The sequence below is a fragment of the Phyllobates terribilis genome, unplaced genomic scaffold (assembly GCF_046119375.1).
Source record: "Phyllobates terribilis strain yellow unplaced genomic scaffold, ASM4611937v1 Scaffold_9__5_contigs__length_417890890, whole genome shotgun sequence".
In the NCBI taxonomy this organism is placed as follows: Eukaryota; Metazoa; Chordata; class Amphibia; order Anura; family Dendrobatidae; genus Phyllobates; species Phyllobates terribilis.
Genome location: NW_027362769.1, coordinates 208,622,062 through 208,633,648, shown reverse-complemented (window position 1 = coordinate 208,633,648; position 11,587 = coordinate 208,622,062).

The following is an 11,587-nucleotide window of genomic DNA, read 5'->3' as shown; positions in this document are numbered from 1 at the left end:
CAGCATCCAGCTTCTATGAACGCGCCATTTTCCGGGGCGGCTGCGGACTGCAATTTTCAGCGGGGGGCAGAAAGCTTGGGCCTCCCTGCGCTGCAGATTCCATCCCCCAGCTGCCTAGTTGTACCTGGCTGGACACAAAAATAGGGAGAAGCTCCACGTTTTTTTTTTTTTAATTATTTCATGAAATTCATGGAATAATTAAGAAAAAAAGGGCTTCCCTATATTGTTGTGTACAACCAGGTACAAATAGGCAGCTGGTGGTTGGGGGCAGCCCGTTCCTGCCTGCTGTACCTGGCTGGACCCAAATATAGTGCAAAGCCCCACGTCAATTTTTTTTTAATTATTTCAGGAAATTCATGAAATAATTAAAAAAAAATTATGTGGGGCTTCGCCCTATATTTGTGTCCAGTCAGGTACAGCAGGCAGGAACGGGCTGCCCCCAACCACCAGCTGCCTATTTGTACCTAGCCGGACACAACAATATAGGGAAGCCCTTTTTTTCTTAATTATTCCATGAATTTCATGAAATAATTAAAAAAAAAAATACGTGGGGCTTCGCCCTATTTTTGTGTCCAGCCAGGTACAACAAGGCAGCTGGGGGCTGGAATCCGCAGCGCAGGGAGGCCCAAGCTTTCTGGGCCCCACCCGCTGCAAATTGCAGTCCGCAGCCGCCCCGGAAAATGGCGCGTTCATAGAAGCGCCATCTTCTGGCGCTGTACCCAACTCATCCAGGGCCCTGGTGCGGTGGCTCACTGGGTAATAAAGGGGTTAAGGCCAGCTTGGCATTATCAGCTGGCCCTAAGCCCGAAATTCATGGGGTCACGCCAATATTAGACATGACCACCATGAATTTCTAGTAAAGTATTTAAAAAAAACACAAACACCCAGAAAAAAGTCCTTTAATTGAAATAAAGACACAATTCTTTATTGTTCTAAATTAAACCATACTTACAGTCACGCCCATTCCAGCTGAAGCCAACGATCTCCTGCAATAAAAGTAAAATAATAAAGCAACCTCATCCTTACCTTTCCATGGTTCCCAGGACAGCTTCAGCTCTGCTACATCGAGATGACAGGCTGGACCGCAGCAGAACGCTGCCATCCAGCCTGTCATCCCGCAGACACTGAGAAGCGCAGGCATGCTTGCGCTCCTCAGTGTCTCGCTGTGACGGCATCCAGATGAGCGGAGGTCATGTCCAATGAACTCAGCTCACCTCATGCACGTCACTGACAGCGTGGGAAAATTCTCCTGCACTCAGCGCTTCAGCGTGAGAATTTTCCCACGCTGTCAGTGACGTGCATGAGGTGCGCCGAGTTCATTGGACATGACCTCACCTCATGCACGTCACTGACAGCGTGGGAAAATTCTCACGCTGAAGCGCTGAGTGCAGGAGAATTCTCCCACGCTGTCAGTGACGTACATGAAGTGAGCCGAGTTCATTGTCGGCTCATCTGGATGCCGTCACAGCCAGACACTGAGGAGTGGAAGTACGCCTGCGCTTCTCAGTGTCTGCGGGATGACAGGCTGGATGGCAGCGTTCTGCTGCGGTCCAGCCTGTCATCTCGATGTAGCAGAGCTGGAGCCGTCGTGGGAGCCATGGAAAGGTAAGGATGAGGTTGCTTTATTATTTTTCTTTTATTGCAGGAGATCGTTGGCTTCAGCTGGAATGGGCGTGATGGTAAGTATGGTTTAATTTAGAACAATAAAGAATTGTGTGTTTATTTCAATTAAAGGACTTTTTTCTGGGTGTTTGTGTTTTTTTTAAATACTTTACTAGAAATTCATGGTGGTCATGTCTAATATTGGCATGACCCCATGAATTTCGGGCTTAGGGCCAGCTGATAATGCCAAGCTGGCCTTAACCCCTTTATTACCCAGTGAGCCACCGCACCAGGGCCCTGGATGAGTTGGGTACAGCGCCAGAAGATGGCGCTTCTATGAACGCGCCATTTTCCGGGGCGGCTGCGGACTGCAATTTGCAGCGGGTGGGGCCCAGAAAGCTTGGGCCTCCCTGCGCTGCAGATTCCAGCCCCCAGCTGCCTAGTTGTACCTGGCTGGACACAAAAATAGGGCGAAGCTCCACGTTTTTTTTTTTAAATTCATGAAATTCATGGAATAATTAAGAAAAAAAGGGCTTCCCTATATTGTTGTGTCCGGCTAGGTACAAATAGGCAGCTGGTGGTTGGGGGCAGCCCGTTCCTGCCTGCTGTACCTGACTGGACACAAATATAGGGCGAAGCCCCACATCAATTTTTTTTAATTATTTCATGAATTTCCTGAAATGATTTAAAAAAAATTGACGTGGGGCTTCGCACTATATTTGTGTCCAGCCAGGTACAGCAGGCAGGAACGGGCTGCCCCCAACCACCAGCTGCCTATTTGTACCTGGTTGGACACAACAATATAGGGAAGCCCTTTTTTTCTTAATTATTTCATGAATTTCATGAAATAATTAAAAAAAAAAATACGTGAAGCTTCTCCCTATTTTTGTGTCCAGCCAGGTACAACTAGGCAGCTGGGCGATGGAATCTGCAGCGCAGGGAGGCCCAAGCTTTCTGCCCCCCCCCCCCGCTGAAAATTGCAGGCCGCAGCCACCCCGGAAAATGGCGCGTTCATAGAAGCTGGATGCTGTACCTGGCTGGCATACAAAAATATGGCGAAGCCCACGTCAAAAGTTTTGGGAAAAATTAATTAAAAAATAAATAATAATTTAGGGACTGCATCTTTATTAACTCCTCAAATGTCATTTAGTGTTAAAATAAAGGATTTATTTAAAAAAAAATTGACGTGGGGCTTCGCCCTATATTTGTGTCCAGCCAGGTACAGCAGGCAGGAACAGGCTGCCCCCAACCACCAGCTGACTATTTGTACCTGGTTGGACACAACAATATAGGGAAGCGCTTTTTTTCTTAATTATTCCATGAATTTCATGAAATAATTTAAAAAAAAAATGCGTGGGGCTTCGCCCTATTTTTGTGCCCAGCCAGATACAACTAGGCAGCTGGGGGCTGGAATCCGCAGCGCAGGGAGACCCAAGCTTTCTGGGCCACCCCCGCTGCAAATTGCAGTCCGCAGCCGCCCCAGAAAATGGCGCGTTCATAGAAGCGCCATCTTCTGGCGCTGTACCCAACTCATCCAGGGCCCTGGTGCGGTGGCTCACTGGGTAATAAAGGGGTTAAGGCCAGCTTGGCATTATCAGCTGGCCCTAAGCCCGAAATTCATGGGGTCACGCCAATATTAGACATGACCACCATGAATTTCTAGTAAAGTATTTAAAAAAACACAACACCCAGAAAAAAGTCCTTTAATTGAAATAAACACACAATTCTTTATTGTTCTAAATTAAACCATACTTACCGTCACGCCCATTCCAGCTGAAGCCAACGATCTCCTGCAATAAAAGTAAAATAATAAAGCAACATCATCCTTACCTTTCCATGGCTCCCACGACAGCTTCAGCTCTGCTACATCGAGATGACAGGCTGGACCGCAGCAGAACGCTGCCATCCATCCTGTCATCCCGCAGACACTGAGAAGCGCAGGCATACTTCCACTCCTCAGTGTCTGGCTGTGACGGCATCCAGATGAGCCGAGGTCATGTCCAATGAACTCAGCTCACCTCATGTACGTCACTGACAGCGTGGGAAAATTCTCCTGCACTCAGCACTTCAGCGTGAGAATTTTCCCACGCTGTCAGTGACGTGCATGAGGTGAGCTGAGTTCATTGGACATGAACTCGGCTCATCTGGATGACGTCACAGAGAGACACTGAGGAGCGCAAGCATGCCTGCGCTTCTCAGTGTCTGCGGGATGACAGGCTGGATGGCAGCGTTCTGCTGCGGTCCAGCCTGTCATCTCGATGTAGCAGAGCTGAAGCTGTCGTGGGAACCATGGAAAGGTAAGGATGAGGTTGCTTTATTATTTTTCTTTTATTGCAGGAGATCGTTGGCTTCAGCTGGAATGGGCGTGATGGTAAGTATGGTTTAATTTAGAACAATAAAGAATTGTGTCTTTATTTCAATTAAAGGACTTTATTCTGGGTGTTTGTGTTTTCTTTTAACTTTGACTATGGGGTTAGTAATGGGGGTGTCTTATAGACGCCTCTCCATTACTAACCTGGGCTTGATGTCAGCTGGCATTATAAGCTGACATCAACCCCAACCCTATTACTCCCTGCCACCGCACCAGGGCAGCGTGGAAGAGCGAGGCTAAGTGCCAGAATTGGCGCATCCTATGGATGCGCCATTTCTGGGGCGGCTGACGGCTGGTGTTTCTAGCCTGGGAGGGGGCCAATATTCATGGCACCCTTCCTGGGCTATTAATATCAGCCCCCAGCTGTCTGCCTAGCCTGTGCTAGCTATTAAATTAGGGGGGACCCCACGTTATTTTTTTTGGGGGGTTCCCCCATTTTAATAGCTAGTAAAGGCTAGGTATTCAGCTGGGGGCTGATATTAGTAGCCTGGGAAGCTCCGTGGGTATTACCCCCTTCCCAGGCTTCAAACATTTGCCCCAGCTGTCTGCTTAACCTCCGCTAGAGCCTAAAATTAAGGGGAACCCCACGCCAATTTTTTTTTAAATAAATCCTTTATTTTAACACTAAATGACAAGTACAGTAATCAACACTGTCACTGTACTTCATATATATGTGACTGACATGTTTCTATCTATCTAATCTATGTTTGAAGCTCTATTCTTTCTATTCTAAATTGTCGGGTACAGATGCTGAATTGCCGGCCGGCTTTCTTAAAGAGACGGTGCATGAAAACACTATTATTTTTTTAAATAAATCCTTTACACTAAATGACAAGTACAGTAAGCAACACTGTCACTGTACTTCTTATATATGTGGCTGACATGTTTCTATCTATCTAATCTATGTGTGAAGCTCTATTCTGTCTGTTATAAATTGTCGGGTACAGATGCTGAATTGCCGGCCGGCTTTTTTATAGAGACGGTGCACGAAAACACTAATATTTTTTTTAATAAATCCTTTACACTAAATGACAAGTACAGTAAGCAACACTGTCACTGTACTTCATATATATGTGACTGACATGGTTCTATCTACCTAATCTATGTGTGAAGCTCTATTCTTTCTGTTGTAAATTGTCGGGTACCGGTGTATGCCGCTGATGAATTGCCGGCTTTTCATGTCATTCTACATTATTCTTAGTTGTTTTACTTCATGTAGAATTAACCTACAAGGAAAGAAAGGGTTTATTTTCATTCCGATATTTGTGTCCCATTGACTTGCATTGGTTTCCGGTATCGGAATCGGCGATATCCGATACTTTTTGGGTATCGGCCCGATCCAATCCGATACAATATTTCCTGATATCGGAAGGTATCGCTCAACACTAGAGATGAGCGTTGTTCTACTCGAACTGTTCGCCAATCTCAAATTCGAGCTGTTTTGGGCGGTGTTCGAGCCGGTCGGCGAACACGAACAATTTGAGAAAAATTCGGCTGTTCGAGGTTATGTTCGATAACTGTTTGTGCACCAAAATCATAACTGGATTTTTTCTCAGTAATGATGAAAATTAATGTTAATACGCAGTTTGAGTGTACAGCGGGGCGGAGGGAGGGGCAGGGGATGGATCTCTGCAGGAACAATGAAGATCTCCATTTTTTTTTCTCTTTCCCGCATTTGCAGTGGGGAGGTGCAATCTGTCAGCCTATCAGCAGCGCACACACGGAGCGAAGTGCTTTTTTTCACACAAGCAAGGGCATGTGTGATTGGCAGTGTATGTCACATGTCCTTGCCCTATAAGACCAAGCCATTTTCCCCGTCGCCACCATTTTCTCACTGCTGCAGCTGCGTGTTAGACGGCACCGCTGTTGCTGTGTGCGCTATACCTTGTTAATTTCAAGCCAATTTTCGCACAAATATACAGATAGCTTGGGAGTAGGGAATAGTTGTGATTGCAGTCCTTTTAAGGACTAGGTTACAGCATTTCCTACGACTTTTATCAAGCAGGTCTGTGCTCTTAAATAGATAGATTGTGGGAGTAAAGACTAATTGTAATTGGAGTCCTTTTCAGGACTAGGTTACATCAGTTCCTATCAGTTTTTGCCAGGCAGGTCTGTGCCAGTGCTGTGCAAGTTTTTTTCACAGCATTTGGCTGAATCTAGCAAAGCTAATCCTTTTTGGCCTATTGCAGAGTGTGTTAGTCAGTGGAGTAGCCTATCTGTGTTGCAAGATATACCACCTGTGTATAGAATACCAATTTTTTTACTGCACCTAGTGAAGTAAAATCTTTTGGGCATAGCATCATTCTATTAGTCCATCTATACTGACCTCCATCAGGTTGCAAATTAAAAATAATTTTTTTCTGCATCTAGCTCTGAAAAAATATTTGGGCTTCTAGCAGTGTGTGGGACTTGGTCTATTAGTCCATCTATACTGACCTCCATCAGGTTGCAAATTAAAAATAATTTTTTTCTGCATCTAGCTCTGAAAAAATATTTGGGCTTCTAGCAGTGTGTGGTACTTGCTCTATTAGTCCATCTATACTGACCTCCATCAGGTTGCAAATTGAATAAAAAAATTTTCTGCATCTAGCTCTGAAAAAATATTTGGGCTTCTAGCGGTGTGTGGGACTTGGTCTATTAGTCCATCTATACTGACCTCCATCAGGTTGCAAATTAAAAATATTTTTTTTCTGCATCTAGCTCTGAAAAAATATTTGGGCTTCTAGCAGTGTGTGGGACTTGGTCTATTAGTCCATCTATACTGACCTCCATCAGGTTGCAAATTAAAAATAATTTTTTTCTTCATTTAGCTCTGAAAAAATATTTGGGCTTCTAGCAGTGTGTGGGACTTGTTCTATTAGTCCTTCTATACTGACCTCCAGCAGGTTGCAAATTGAATATAATTTTTTTCTGCATCTAGCTCTGAAAAAATATTTGGGCTTCTAGCGGTGTGTGGGACTTGGTCTATTAGTCCATCTATACTGACCTCCATCAGGTTGCAAATTAAAAATAATTTTTTTCTGCATCTAGCTCTGAAAAAATATTTGGGCTTCTAGCAGTGTGTGGGACTTGGTCTATTAGTCCATCTATACTGACCTCCATCAGGTTGCAAATTAAAAATAATTTTTTTCTTCATTTATCTCTGAAAAAATATTTGGGCTTCTAGCAGCGTGTGGGACTTGTTCTATTAGTCCATCTATACTGACCTCCATCAGGTTGCAAATTAAAAATAATTTTTTTCTGCATCTAGCGCTGAAAAAATATTTGGGCTTCTAGCAGTGTGTGGGACTTGGTCTATTAGTCCATCTATACTGACCTCCATCAGCTTGCAAATTAAAAATAATTTTTTTCTTCATTTAGCTCTGAAAAAATATTTGGGCTTCTAGCAGTGTGTGGGACTTGTTCTATTAGTCCTTCTATACTGACCTCCAGCAGGTTGCAAATTGAATATAATTTTTTTCTGCATCTAGCTCTGAAAAAATATTTGGGCTTCTAGCGGTGTGTGGGACTTGGTCTATTAGTCCATCTATACTGACCTCCATCAGGTTGCAAATTAAAAATAATTTTTTTCTGCATCTAGCTCTGAAAAAATATTTGGGCTTCTAGCAGTGTGTGGGACTTGGTCTATTAGTCCATCTATACTGACCTCCATCAGGTTGCAAATTGAATAAAAAAATTTTCTGCATCTAGCTCTGAAAAAATATTTGGGCTTCTAGCGTTGTGTGGGACTTGGTCTATTAGTCCATCTATACTGACCTCCATCAGGTTGCAAATTAAAAATAATTTTTTTCTGCATCTAACCCAGCCAATAGTTTTGGCCTAATACCACAGTTTGGCCACTCAGCTCTGCTCGGTTACCATCCATTGTTTTTTTGTGCAAACAACTCCAGAGTTGTGAATTAGTTAACCACCAAAATGAGTGGAAAAAGGCCTGCTGCTGGTGGAAAGGGGAATAGGCGTGTTGGGAAGGGGAAAAAAGGTTGTGTCCGTGGGGTAGGTGCAGAAGAAAGACCATCTTCCAGCCAAACTAAAATGTCTACTTCTTTTAGCGGACAATGTGATAAGATCCCTTTCTTACGGGCACGCCAATCGCTACAAATTCCAGATGAGGCACAAAAACAGCAGGTGCTTCAACGGATATCAAGTGCTCCTTTAAGTGGGCTCTCCTCCACATCAACTTCAACATCACAAATACTCCAGTCCTCAAAGGTGTCACCCAAATCGCACTTGCTTCCTCACAGCTCCCAAATCTCCAGCTGCCCGTCTGAGTATGAGGTAGAACAGATGGTTGAGTCTGCAGAGCTGTTTACTCATACTATAGCCTGGGAATCAGAGGTCGACTCCAGCGCTTCTGTGAATCCAGACGAGGAAATGATCTGCACTGATGCCCAGAATCTTTATGAGTCGGATCCAGGACCAGACGCAGAAGGTTCTGACCATAATGTAGACCCTCATTCCCAAACTGTAACTCCTGTTGGTGGAGACAATGAGGAAGACGATGATAAGACTCAAATACCTGATTGGAGCGACAACTTTAGTTTTTTGTCAGGGCAGGAACAGGTTGGCTCTGAGGACGACGGGTGTGATAACGCACAGGGTGATGATGATGAGGTCGGAGATCCCACTTACTGTCAACCCACAGTCAGCCAAGAGATGAGGTCAGCAGAGGAGGTGGAGGAAGATGCTAGTGACGACGAGGTCAGGTTGCGCCTTCCTGGACAGAGACGTAGTACTGGAAGCACGTCAACAACTGCATCCTCAAACACAACTCTGCCTCTCACCACAAGTCGTGGTGGCTCTTCAGGTCGCATGGGTGCTAAGCCTTGCATAGCCTGGGCATTTTTTCAGATCGATAAAGATGACCCAACTCGTGTTATCTGTAACATTTGTCAGCAAAAGCTAAGTAGAGGCCAAAAAATACATAGTTTGAGTACTTCATGCATGAACCGGCACATGGACATGAAGCATAAGTTGCAGTGGGAAGCTCAGTGTGCTACAATGCGGCCTAGCCGGCCGGGCCAACCACCGTCTGCCATATCTTGTGCATCCGCGGCCTCTTCATCCTCTGTGACTGGGGGGACAGCAGTCACACCTGTTTTGGGGCGCAGACCTGCCACCTCTTTACCCGCAACAGCCAGCGTGATTGGCAGGTCATCATTTTCTTTGGAGGTGGTAACACCAGCTGGTCTTGAGCACTGTCCGACATCGATAGCACCACCTTTGGATCAAGGCAACCTAACATGTCCGCCTGCATCTTCCTCACAGACCGGCAGTTTGCCGGGGACACCCTTATCAACCCCGTCTAAGCACAATAGCCAGCCCTCGGTCCCTCAGATGTGGACAAGTAAAAGACCATTTCCTCCTAGCCATGAGAAAGCTAAGAGGTTGAATTTCACCATCTGCAAGCTCTTGGCTACAGAAATGCTGCCTTTCCGCCTGGTGGACACAGAGGATTTTCGAGACCTTATGTCCGTCGCAGTGCCCCAGTACCAGATGCCCAGTCGGCACTACTTCTCAAAGAAAGGTGTGCCTGCGCTCCACCAGCATGTCGCACACAACATCACCGCTTCTTTGAGAAACTCTGTGTGTGACAGGGTGCATTTCACCACAGACACTTGGACGAGTAGGCATGGACAGGGGCGTTACATGTCGCTGACTGGGCACTGGGTAACTATAGTGACAGCAGGACAAGGGGCTGCTGTCCAAGTCTTGCCGTCCCCACGAGTTGTGCGTCAATCCTCTTTATGTCAAAGTTCCTCCACTGCTTCTGCCTCCTCAACCTCCTCTCAGTCTTCCACCTGCACCCAAAGCCTGTCTGGTCATGCCACAAGCTTTCTAACTGCGCAGAAGGGATCCTGCACACCTCCTTACTATGCTGGCAGTAGGGCTCAACGTCATCAGGCGGTTTTTACATTGAAATGTCTGGGAAATGTGAGTCACACAGCTGAGGAGTTGTGGTCAGCTCTGGAGAACGAATTTCATGAATGGTTGTCTCCACTGGACCTGAAACCAGGGAAGGCCGTGTGCGACAATGCTGCAAACCTGGGTGCGGCCCTTCGCCGGGGCAATGTCACACACGTGCCTTGTATGGCTCACGTGTTGAACCTGGTTGTCCAGCAATTTTTAGCCCACTATCCCAGACTAGATGGCCTTCTGCAGAGGGCACGGTCGCTGTGTGCTCACTTCCGCCGTTCGCATCCCGCAGCTCAGCGACTTACATCTCTACAGAAGTCGTTGGGCCTGCCACTTCACCGGCTAAAATGCGATGTGCCTACCCGGTGGAATTCAACTCTGCACATGTTGCAGCGACTGTGGCAGCACCGACAAGCCCTGGTGCAATACGTTCTGACGTATAGCCTGGGCCAACGAGATTCAGAGGTGGGGCAAATCACGCTGGAGGAGTGGTCTCAGATCAGGGACCTATGCACCCTTCTGCACAGTTTTGAAATGGCGACGAAGATGTTTAGTGCTGACGATGCCATTATCAGCATGACTATTCCGGTGATTTACATGCTGGAGCACATGTTAAACAGAATTCGGAGTCAGGTGGTGGCACAAGAGGAGGTGGAGGAAGTAGAGGAGGAGGAGTTGTATGCGGAAGGGCTAACATCTGCAAGGTCCAGACGGTCGGCAGCACCAAGGCGGCAGGCATGTGAGGGTGGGGGAGATGATTTTACCAGGGCGCATGGTAGCAGCCAAACTAGTGAGGAAGGTGCAGGAGCCCAGGAAGAAGTGGAGGACGAACTGATGGAAGACTCATCAGATGAGGGAGACCTTGATCACATTTCTGTTGTGCGAGGTTGGGGGGAGAGGACAGAGGAAGGAAGCATGATTGTTACCTCGCCACCAACACAACAGGGACTTGGTGCTCCTGAATGCGCAACACACATGAGTGCCTTCTTGCTGCACTACCTGCAACATGACCCTCGAATTGTGAGAATTAGAAATAATCCTGACTACTGGGTTGCCACACTGTTAGATCCCCGGTACAAAAGTAAATTTGCAGAAATTATTCCTGCCATAGAAAGGGATGCACGCATGCAGGAGTATCAGCAGAGACTGTTGCAGAATCTTACATGTGCTTTTCCACAAAATACCAGTGGTGCACATAGTGAATCTCAAAGTTCCAACTTGCCAACCGTGGGACCGTCAAGTGTTCAGCACTCAAACCGTAACAGAACCACAGTATCTGCTGGTAACATCAATTTTGCGCAATCATTTCACCACTTTTTTAGCCCATCCTTTGCAAGGCCACAGGAGACAAGAAGTCTGACACATAGTCAACGCCTAGAGACGATGGTACAGGAGTATCTCCAAGTAAACATTGAAGCCACGACTGTGTCACTGGACCCTTGCTCTTTTTGGGCTTCCAATCTGGATAAATGGCCGGAGCTAGCCACTTACGCCTTGGAGATCTTGTCATGCCCCGCAGCCAGCGTTCTGTCTGAACGTGTGTTCAGCGCTGCTGATGGTGTGCTGACAGATAAGCGCACGCGGCTCTCCACTGATAATGTAGACAGACTCACGTTCATAAAGATGAACAAATCATGGATCCGAAACGACTTTTCTACCCCTGTGTCATCCTGGGGAGAGTAAAAGCTTGATGATTGGTTA